The sequence below is a fragment of the Mesitornis unicolor genome, unplaced genomic scaffold (assembly GCF_000695765.1).
Source record: "Mesitornis unicolor isolate BGI_N332 unplaced genomic scaffold, ASM69576v1 scaffold12802, whole genome shotgun sequence".
NCBI classification, from domain to species: Eukaryota; Metazoa; Chordata; class Aves; order Mesitornithiformes; family Mesitornithidae; genus Mesitornis; species Mesitornis unicolor.
The window spans coordinates 63,188-73,867 of NW_010168577.1; positions in this window are offsets into that span (position 1 = coordinate 63,188).

Genomic DNA, 10,680 nt, shown 5'->3' on the forward strand with positions numbered 1-10,680 from the left:
AAAAAGCTAGCTGTACTTCTCATTTCTGAAGTGAATTCAAGCACCGTCTCTCCAAACAAGAGGGAGTGAGAGAAAAGGGACTTCTCAATCATCCAGTACTGACTGGAATTTATTTCCACGCTTGACCTCTTCTTCTGTTCAGGTTCATATCTCTACTTAACACAAGATGTTCCCTGCTATATATTAACGTGAGTGATCTACACTTGAAAAAGATTGCAAGAAGGGAAGGTGTGCTCCCAACTGCAGGGAAACAACCGTGTGTACTGAACAGGTCTTTCTCATATTGTTTTTTCCAACTTGGTTTTCTACTCATGCACGTGTCCCACTGAGACCTCTGAGGCACATCTCCATGGTCCACAGACCTTCAGTAAACTTCCCTCTTCCATATATGCTTTTGGAGATAATCCATTTCCTTCATGGGAAGAGCCCGGACACAAATGGTCCAACAAGCCAAGCACTTCACCAAGCAAGCACCAGTTTAAGCAGTGGCTGAGGCACAAGTGGCTGAGGCACAAGTGGCTGCGCTGAGGCACAGTAAGAGGACAGCAGTGTTATCTTGGGGATCCTTTTCAAATGCGAGTCAAGTGTTGAGCTGTCAAGTGCAGGTGCAGCCCCAAAAGCGGGTGACGGCAGGAAGTGACCGTTAGAAGCAGTCACGTGTGCAGTGATGGATGACTTGCACACAACAACTAAAGGCCAGGGAAGATGTGCGTGAAGCAGCGTCAGCAAGCGTGCCGGTGGCACCACGATGCTACTCATCCTCATGGTATCACTGACAGCTAACAAGGACAAGGCAGGAGTTTTCTTCCCATTCCCAACTGCGCCAACCAATCTCCCTTACAAACACCAACCACCAACCCCCCCCCACAATGTTCCTTTGAACCGCAACCTCCACCAACTCGCTAAAACCTCATACACTGATTTTTTCAAACTAAGAATTGGCAAAAAAAAACCAAAACAAAACAAAAAACATTCTTCCAGTGACCATTTCATTCCTTAACCATTTTATTATCTTCCCTGTTATGTAAAGTCTTAATTTTTTGAAAAAAAAGCCCCCATTGTTTCATTTAGGCAACACTACTCCAACTATTTACTTCCTCCTTTTGTGGAGGAACAAGACATACCAGCGTGCTTCAAAACCAATGGCACAATATCCAGCTTAACTTTCTGTTTAGGTTTTGCCATGTCATTGGCTGTTGGTTTTTTTTCCTGAATTCTTACATTAAAAATTACTGAACACCCTGAACCAAAGTCATACCTCTGGTACTCATATTTGAGCAAAATACCACTATGGGCTTTGCACACAGACTTTCACATTTCCTCCAAAGGCACTTTTAAGATAAAAGTGGTGCACCTTGTTGATCATCAGTGCAAAAAACTTCTTCACATCCCACGCAACTACAGATATCTCAGAAAGAGTTTATCTCCTCTTAACTCTATAATTCTTACATTAATGATTTTCCCCTCATAATTCTATTCATACTTTTCCTTAAAACCAAAGGAACGAGGCCACCATCACGGAGCCATATACAACTAAGACAGATGTTCTCAGTCAAACACTTCCGAGTCTGCAGGTCAGGCTTCAGGAGACTCCTTCCACCCTACTCTGTTCGTCTCTTCACTCTTTAGGTGTCATCCATACCTTCCCATTTCAAAGGCATGCTTTTGCTTTCCATCGCTCCCACCAATGTCACTTCATTTATTCAGTTCTAATGATTGTACTTGATACTTTAATACCTTATGTTTTGGAAAGCAAACCCCATTTTCCCCTGTAGGTTATGCAACTCTTGGTTAGTCCTCCTTTTATATCTTCTCTTATCTCTCCTCCTGGTTTTTTTTTCCAGTTATTATGCCCAACCGACTGTAAACTCCACTAAGGTATTCCCCAATGTCATCTATTACACTAATAAGTGTTCTAAACAGTCAAAGTTTTTACAAAATAGGAGGAAAGGATGTTTAAACCCTTATCTTCAGATGGTCAGTTGCTCTCCCTTTTTCTTCTTCTTTTAATTTTTTTTTTAAGAATATAAATGAGGCAGAATTAAAAGGCTAAAAGGCAAAGTAACTACCAACATTATTCTATATGATGCTTTTTTGAGGAAAAGAATCTTCATTTTTATATAGATGTGTTTCCATATATTAGTAAAATGTCATTTACCGCATGCCCTTAGTGACAGCTAGGAAATTTCTGCCACTAGCCAGCTCTGTGACAGATGGGACTATGGAAACTTTGCAGGCATGCTTCCTGGTACTACATGGCCAAGTTGCCCAATAAGCCAACACCACGCTGTTTCTCTTTGGAACAGTGTACTTGGAGCGGTACACGGAAGGGAAATGTGGTATTAATTGTAACGTATCAGCCTACCGCCTTCATTAGTGCCTCAGTGCCTAGTAGATTTTACCGTGAAGAACCACTGCAGAACACTGGTCACCAAAGCTCTGAAAACAGCACGTGGCTAAGCATAACATCAACGAGCGTCGCACCACTCAGGGTAAGGCTGCTTTCTGTACACCACGCCAGCCAAGGCCACAGATACAGTCGGCCCCAAACCGACACTACAGAGAGCTACTACATTTTCACTCAAGACATTTCCAAGTCTCTATTCCACTAGCTAAATGAAATCTAATAAAACATTTATCAAATAGAACTCCAATGTGCTATTAAAAAAACAAATCACATACTTCAACAAAATAAACTTATTAAAGTTGGCACAATCCTCTTAGAGTAATTACGGACAGACAGACAGCAGTCTGCTCATAGTTAGGGCTGCAAACTAAGCTCTAATTTTAGCCACCACCTTTGACTTTGGCTAACAAAATTGATTTTATCTGAAAATTGCTAAGTTTGCTCTGAAAGCCAAAGAGCAGTTTGTCTGGAAAAGTCAAATAAAATTGGCCTGTTTTAGAATTACCGCTCATTACGCAATTGCTATGAATTGGAATTTTAGCCTACATCTAATTTTACTTCTCTCTCACCGACTCAAATCACAACTATTCCTTTCAAACTTTCCACAGCACAAAATGTTTTACAAAAATTCTTCCGTGTACCTCTTTTTGAAGAAAATTAAGTATGCAGACAGCTAGCCGCTTAAGGAATGCTAATTCACCTTATCAGTGCAGGACAGCACATACTTCTAAGCACCTGACACATTAATATGAAGGGTTTGTTTGGGGGTTTGGTTTTTTTTAAGTCTCATTTATTTTTGCTCACAGAAGGTAGCAAGTATAATGGCGTAACTTTTTTTTTTTATAGTAAGAAAACTGTGGTCATGACAAACTCGCAATACAGAACCACCACATGAAGTGGGGAAAAAAAGATGGGGAGTCACAGGGGAGGAAAGAAAATAAATACCCTTATTTAAAAATTACAGCATTAGAGCTCTCACAAGCAACCCAAGTCTTATTTGAAACTCATGTCTAATCCTATCATTCTGGCACATCATCTGAACAGTTGTGCTGTCCCCTTACTGCCTACAAGCTGTGGCATAAAAGAAACGATCCATATACATAAAAGTTTGTCGTTCATTCTGTTGAGTGCTTTCTTTTCAGAAGCAAAGGATATAAATTCAATGCAGTCAACCCTCAGTGTTCAAAAGCACAATTTTGATCCATGACACCATCATACTACTTACTTCAAAATCACTGAATATTTTGGAGGATAGCAAACTTTAGGTCTTTACATCTGATTTAAGAACTCACGTTTCACTCATTATCTTTTCAAGGTTTTCATCACTATCACATAATGGTTTGAGACTTTACTAATTTATTCACACGCACCAAACACTACATCAAAAACACTGACTCCAATAATTTAATTAAAAAAAAATCAACCCAAACTGTCACACATTTGCAAACAAGTTTGTGTTATTTAACCAGCATGCTGCACCTGCCGTAGCACTTTTCAGTATTTGGAGGAGGGCACTTGCTTTTCAATGTAACTAGCCGTTAGCATAGAAAAATCAGCAAATCATGCTTTGATCCCATGACATTTGAGGTATAGTTCTATACCATAACATGTTCATTGCTCTAGGAAACTTGCATGTGAAAACTAGCACCCAAAGTTATGCAGGCATTTTTAAAAACCACACTCAAACCGCTTGCAATATTTACATTTTAAAAGAGAGACACCTGTGAGGTTTTATCCACCTATATGTGGGTCTCCTCTTCCTTTAAAATGACTTGTTTGTCAGATCTGAAATACTTCACACTGACAAGTATTGGACACCTGGAGCAGATGTCTATTGTTTTATTAGTAAACAACTCAAAATATTTATATTTAATATTTATTACTTTTACAAGATCTGCTTGCCCCACATTGCTCTTCAAAAAAGCACTGCGGGAAACAAAGCACAGAAAGATTGAAATGAAGACTGCCATGAAGTTACATGAAGACAACACAAGGGAGGGCTGAAGAACACAATCAGTAAGACCTCAAAAATCTATCAGAATAAGCAAAAAAGAAGAAATCTAACAGCACAGGCTTGCATAACAGCAATACTGAAAGCAAGCAAGCCAGCAAAGACCCAAAACACCCCACCACCTTGAAAGCTTGCAAGCTTTGATGGGATGCTGCAGGTTGGGGCAGCTGGAGAACCTGGAGCACTGCCAGGCACCACAAGGAGCAGGATGACCCCGAACCTCCCCCGGCAGGGAGCAGCACCCCGTGCTCATGTATCCCCTGGACCTGCAGTGGGGGGGTCTCTTCCCAGTCACATCCTGGGCTGACATTTATGGCAACACACCTTCCACACGTGCACTGGCTATGGAAAGTGTCCACACATTTGAAAGGAAAAGGTAAATGCAGTTCATGCCACCAAAACCCCAAGCAATGAAGATGGCATAAATATTGCCAGTTTCAAATTGTTATTGCAATACACGTTAAAATACCAAGTACTTGAGAAAAATAAATATTCTCTAATAGGTAAATCACAACACAATTGATCTGACAACATATGAACATTACTTATGTCAAGCTCAAAAAACGAACGGCAGTATTTGTTTTAGTAGTTGTATGACCTGTTAGATTTAGAAGACATCACCGTGCATTCATTCCAGAAGCATTGGATTTTGCCTCCTTATGTCCACACACATAACAAGAACAGGCCCTGAGAACTGAAAACCACTAATTTTAAACTCACCTGTAAATCAAAACATAATGCCTTATGCAATCATAATGCATGTTGCTTATGCATGTTGCTTCCCTGTTCTCTGCAATTACTAATCTGGCCTGATGAATAGGGGCTCTACAAAGAACGGACTAATTCGGTATATGACTTAACCATACAATTCAGTTCAATTTGAATCCCAGAGTCTCTGCACCACTTGTCATTAAATACACTGCAGACCACTCTCAAAATACATAAATCAAAGTCACAGATTTAAGTTTATGATGATTTCTGCTGGAGCCAATTGAATACATCAAGAGCTCTAGTCAGCAATAAGTGTTTGAAAAACAAATTAGTAGAAAAAAGCACACGCAAAACCTCTACAGTTCATGGCATGACTCAAAGTTGCACTGCCGTTATCATCATCCCTTGCAGAAACTGCTTCTGCTCTCTCTTCCTTAATAACTATCTCAAATCTGAAGGAGGATATTGCTTTAATGCCCTCAGCACACTGATCCAGACGCTATTAACACCTGTAGGAACCACAAGACATGTCATGAGGATGCTTCTTTCTGAAGCTTGAATTATTTGATCTCAAAGAGGAAAAGGCCAAATTCCAGACAAGCTGCTTTGTATGTTACAAGCTGAACAAAAAATTGCCGGATGCAAGATCAGAAGAATGAAAGAGTTATTCAGACTGCAGATGCTGATTCCATCCATCAGCACACCTATCCCAGTACCTAGCATTTTGGATAGTCACAGCTAACATAAGAGTGCATTTACCATCAGTCATAAAGAAATAAAAAGACAAAGTTCCTGGGCACCTGGTCTTTAATTTACGATAATTTAGGAGCAGTAGAAAGTGAAAGCCACAGTGTAACTATGCATATAAAGTACGAGCTACACGAGCTTTTCCAGGAAACGTTCACAAGTGCAGATTTGCCCCTTTTAGTGGCTACGCTGTGCTAAAGCAGAAAAGGCATCGATCAGCTTTTCCAGGAAATAACCACAAGAATGGCTTTCCAGGCAGCAATGCTGAAGTCCATGCAGTGTTACCACCACCTGTGGCCGTGACTGCAGAGGACTGGCTGGGAAGACATGCACATTTGATTTGCAGGCCTGTGGACATACACCAGTGAAGACAGGAATGTCTTGGTTATTCCTCCAACAAACCGGAGCAGGGCTGAACTTTTCTGCACTGCCCCACCTCCTGCAGCTTCTTTTGATTGGAAGTGTTAGGCTGTCAGATACAAAATCATCTCGGGAAAAAATCATGATCTAGTCACAAATTACAGGGTAAAAAAAGCCAACTGAAAAAAACAGGTCAAAAGGATGAACAAAACAAAAAAAAATTAAAAAGTGATATCCATAATACTATTTAGCTGCCAATTCCTCAATAAAACACAAGTTTCTCACCGTTTTCACAGGGAAACCCAAAATTTGAAATACAACACTGAATTTAGGACCCTAAACAAATGCCTGTCAGTACTAAGCCCACGGGCCATGAACGCCGAGTCACCAAAAAAGCCAGCAGGAGCACCAGTAGCTGCGGCTCCGCTCATCCCCGTCGCTGTGCGGCCACACGCAGAACTACACAAGAGAACGGATCTGTACTAAAAGCTACTCCAATCACAGGAGAAAATACAAACCCATGTCTGTTCCTCAATCCAAGGGGAGCAATGCTTACCCTGTGGAAGCACAAGGGCAGCAAGGAGGCAGGAACAAGCAACTGGGCAAGACTGTTTCAGCAGCAGCATTACTTTAACATTTCTACTGGCTACAGCTTTAACCCACTGATAGGTTACATGCTCATCTTATGAACTCCATCTACTTATGTGACAAATAGAAGAAATTGAAACTCACAACATCTATTTCCTCTTTGGGATACTGACTCTCAGCCCTAATGCTGACAACTCGTATCAAATAGTTTACTTACATACTCACATACCCCTCCAGCGCCACTCCTGAGAATCCTTTTTCTGATTTCTGGTGACCTCACACACACCATTTCCATGCCTAACTATATAATAACTTATTTTCACCAGATGTGTTGAAGAAGGCATTAGAACTACAAGGTTTTGAAAGTAAATGGAGAGTGCTGATGAGAAAGTAACAGAGGCAGAGTGGCAGCTACAATTATACCAGTAAGCAGCTTAGCACAGACCTGGCTTAGAGTGCTAAACCCCGAATTCAAGGAATTGTTCACAGAAGAATTTTAAAATAACTACTAATAACCCTATAATTTAATCATAGCGGAACAAACTACAGCAAATAAAAAGTACATCTTATAAATGTCTGGCATTCTACACAAAAAGCCTGTATGCTGGTCTACAGCATCACAACAGGCTGAAAACTTGAATCTTCCAGGGAGACCAAGGCTCTGGCGACATTACTATAGATCACAACTGTTTACAGGTAGACAACCACCCATTAACCCTCAGACTTATTTTTATTTATATATACACACTCATATGAACTTTATATGTTTTATATATAAACATATATACACTTATACATATTTTTAATATAAAATTGTATATACTATATTAGGTATGGCATATATAGTATTACAGATAGTATATATAGTACGGTGCGTTTATATATATATATGTGTGTGTGTGTGTGTGTGTATGTGTATATAAGAGTGAGATAGATATATATATAAATGAGAATTTTCTTTAAGTACTGAGGTGGTGGTCTCGTATTTCTCGAAGCTTTTAAGCCTGCTGTCCTGAAAACAGCTTTCATGCTGCTGTAAGCCATTTCTGCAGAAAGGTACCAAGGCAGTTTGTCAATCTAGTGGTGGAAACAGCGCAAAGAGCAACCTGGCATACAGTGCTGTTTTAATCACTCTTGTCCAGCCTTGGTCAAAAGGCAAGCTGACGAGAATGAACAGGCAAGAAAGAAGCCCAGCACTTGGGTGCCAGGACACCATCATCCACAAAAATCCAGCCACAAACAGACCGAGAGCTGCCAGCTGACCACTGCTGCTGACTTGAATGAAAATTATCGCACAGCCTTCTTAGGAAGTCACAGCCAGCACCGACAGAGCAGCAATTCGGTATTTAGAGGGGAGGGGGTGAGGGAAAAAAGAAAAAAAATAAATCAAGCCAAGCTCTCCAGCAACACTGACTGTTGCACTGACATTTTAATACGGCACTGGGCTGAACTAACATGCCATTTGAAAAGAGTGACCCATATGCCATACTACCTTCACAATCCCTCACCATCACGGTGCTCATTAAAAATGCAGAGAAAGTTAACAAATTCTTAGGGATTTAACCAAGTTAGAGGCGATAATAGAACAAAAATCCCTTGTGACATTACATTTCCAACAAGCCTCACAACACTGGCAAAAGGCATGAAAAAGGCCACAAAATTCAGAACCCTGCATGAGTCTGTGAGAACCATGAATACAAGCAGCTTTTCCATCCAATGTGACAGTCTCAAAGTGACAAGCCCTTTTTTTGCCTGCCTACTGGCTAGTCCGCACTCCTCTTTTCTTCTTTTGAATTTTCCCCAACTTAAATTGAATGCAAATAAGCCAGGTGTGGTCCCCAGAGCAGTAATCTGCAGCCAGTCCCCACCGAGTTCCCATAGCAACTTGCACAGCTGGCCATGAGAAAGAGGTTGTGTCTGCTCCATATTGGCTACAGAGTTTAAACACTCAGCGAGTGAAACACCAATTACAGCACCTCCTAAAGGAAACAGCTACTAAAAAGTACATCCATTTTTTCTTGATTAAAACAGGAAAATAAACCTCTGGATATGCTCCTAGTTCACCAACTGCTCAGCATGTAAAGTGAATATCTGTTATTTACAGCAGCCCGAGAAGGAAATGGCTTCTCTCTTCTGCTGCAACGTGATGAAGTTTAAGAAACACTACACCATTCAGAAAATGCCTGTCATTCTGCAAATTGCAATCAAGAAGAGACAGCTGAAAGAGTGAAGTCAGAAACCCAAATACAAATCCTCCGAGCCAAGTTGTTGGACTCACACAAGGCAGCACCTCTCTGATAAGTGCACTGTAATACTTCCAAGTTTAATTGTACTCTGCGTCAGCTTTCTCAGTCTCACTCTAAAAATCTAAAGTTACTCTGCAACTAACTAACAACAGACAGCTCATCCCATAGAAATCCTTCATCCCTTACCTACAAACACGTATCCCACCTTCTGTTCACTCCACTCCTTTCTGCCTCCAGTGCACACAGCTCCCTGCTTTCGCCTACATCCAAGCCTGCCACTCTTCCTCTTTACGCTTCATCCCAGCCTTCTCGCTGTGCCCCCTTCCACATCTGCTGGCTGACACAGGGAGAAGGCGCTGGGGCTGCTGTGGACCTGCAGGCACGTTGACCTGCCATAGGCACCTACTTGTTAGTCAACTCACCAGGCTTTGGGAAAAGGGCCCGTGTATCCCAGTTAACATCCTACGGCCAGCTGGGAAGAGGGAACCAAAAGCTGATGCTTAGGTGAGAGTGCAGGAACACAGAATGTGCATAAGACACTGCCCCCCCAAATTACAACTCAAAAGACTTTTTGGGGCAGAGGCTGTTGATAAACACTAGTTAATCCTCAACAGATCTTTCTCTCTCATGAACCCGTGTCAACACCCTGTTGAACCCCTGCAAACTCTTAGGAGCCAGCCTGCAGCAAGGAGTCCCACAGGTTAAGTACACATTGAAGAACATGGGGGTTTAATTTTGTTTTGAATCTATCTTCTTGTGGAGCACTACTTCAATTTCCCCTACTTCTTGCACAAAAAAAGACCGTGAACCATAAGCCTCTATTCACCCTTCCATGGCACTTCACTGACTTCTGCTATATCCCCCCCTTTAGCTCTGTCTTTTCTAGGATTATAATCTCTAGCCTACACAGTTGTTCATAAAAAGTATGAATGGCTTCCATACAATGACTCCCAATGCTGCTTTTCTACATATTTTCCACGTAGGGAGAGAAGAGATGCACGGTACAGTGCCCAAGAAAAAGCAGTGGGAATGGATTGTGGCACAATGCTATTTTTTTTTTTCATATTGCTTGGTACTCTGTACTTCTGCTAAATCCTAGGGTTTTATTTGCTTTTTGACTACTTGTTTGGCATAAAAATCCAGCAGATACTTCCATGAAAAATTTTAACTTGAAAGGTGTCATACCTGGAGCATTACGAGTGCCAGGATCTTATTTCTAACTTATTCACCAGTTTCAGGAAAATTAAGGGAGCTTAGTATCACTGAAATGCCGTCAGTTCTTCATTTTGGTTAGAATTAATCAACTGTTTATGAGGCAGAGTGGAAAGGAAAAGTCAGACAGAAGCCACACAAACCACTCTTTCCTTAAGAAAGCTGGCTAACATAAAAATAACAAAATGATGCTTATCTGCTTACAAAAGAGCAGGCAGTTGACAAGAAAGACTCAGTAGCAGTCAGCTCCATTTCTGCTGACTCCACAAATTGCCCATCCTTGTACCTGGCTTAACCATTTCTCTGAAAGCAACCCGTTTTCCAAGGAGGGCAAGGCAAGCTTACCCAGGAACGTCCAGATGCCACCATTATGCTGGCTGTCTCATCTGAGCATACAC